The sequence below is a fragment of the Myxocyprinus asiaticus genome, chromosome 14 (genome assembly GCF_019703515.2).
Source record: "Myxocyprinus asiaticus isolate MX2 ecotype Aquarium Trade chromosome 14, UBuf_Myxa_2, whole genome shotgun sequence".
In the NCBI taxonomy this organism is placed as follows: domain Eukaryota; kingdom Metazoa; phylum Chordata; class Actinopteri; order Cypriniformes; family Catostomidae; genus Myxocyprinus; species Myxocyprinus asiaticus.
The window spans coordinates 35221889-35222725 of record NC_059357.1 but is presented as its reverse complement, the minus strand read 5'-3'; positions in this window follow the sequence as shown (position 1 = coordinate 35222725).

The window sequence follows — 837 nt, the reverse complement described above, 5'->3', positions numbered from 1 at the left end:
TGTGCTACATGCTCTGGCTGATCTTCAGTGGAGATGTTCAAAGGCAGTGAGCAGTGAAGCAATGGGATACACCCAGACTGACAGTAAACTTTTAAAGACTTTTAAATCAGCTCCTGTCACAGGATCTGTAAACAAAGAAGAGTGCACTTACAAAATAACCTAATGAGAGCATCTCCCCTCCTCTCTGCTCCTAAACTGGCCTGACCCCCACTTGTCTCCATCCTCTCCTTCACCCCCGTCCATGGGTGCAGACTGACCATGATTATGTATATGTGGAGACAGACAACAGATACAGTGTATTTAGGGTTAGTGTATTTACAGTATTTAGATCACCCCTGCACACTCTCATTTCTGCAGTGTAGTCAGTGTGTATTTGAAAATGTGACACTAAATTAAATATGCTTTAAACTGTGAGAACACTATGCTTGCAAAAAACTGATTGACTGAAATGAATTTAAATGTCTAAAAATATTTTAAATGTCTAAAAGTGTTAAATACTTTTGTCATACTTACCTGAAGGAGGCTTCTGTGAAGAATTGTAATTATGGCATAGACTGAAACAGAAAGAGAGCCAACTGATAGGCCTAATTTAAATCTTTTGAAAAGCACACTCAGTATTTTTTTCCTCATTAAAATAATAATAAAATTTACATTTGAAACATATGTATAAAATAATGAGATGAAGATGAGATGAAGTCTCCAGTCATATCAGTAACCTTATAAGAGCTTTATTTTAAGTTTTATTCTACATAGAGAGGGTCTTCTCATGGGAGTGGCCATGTTAGAATCACATGGCCAGTCGAATACTACCCACTTAAAGGGATGGTTCACACAAAA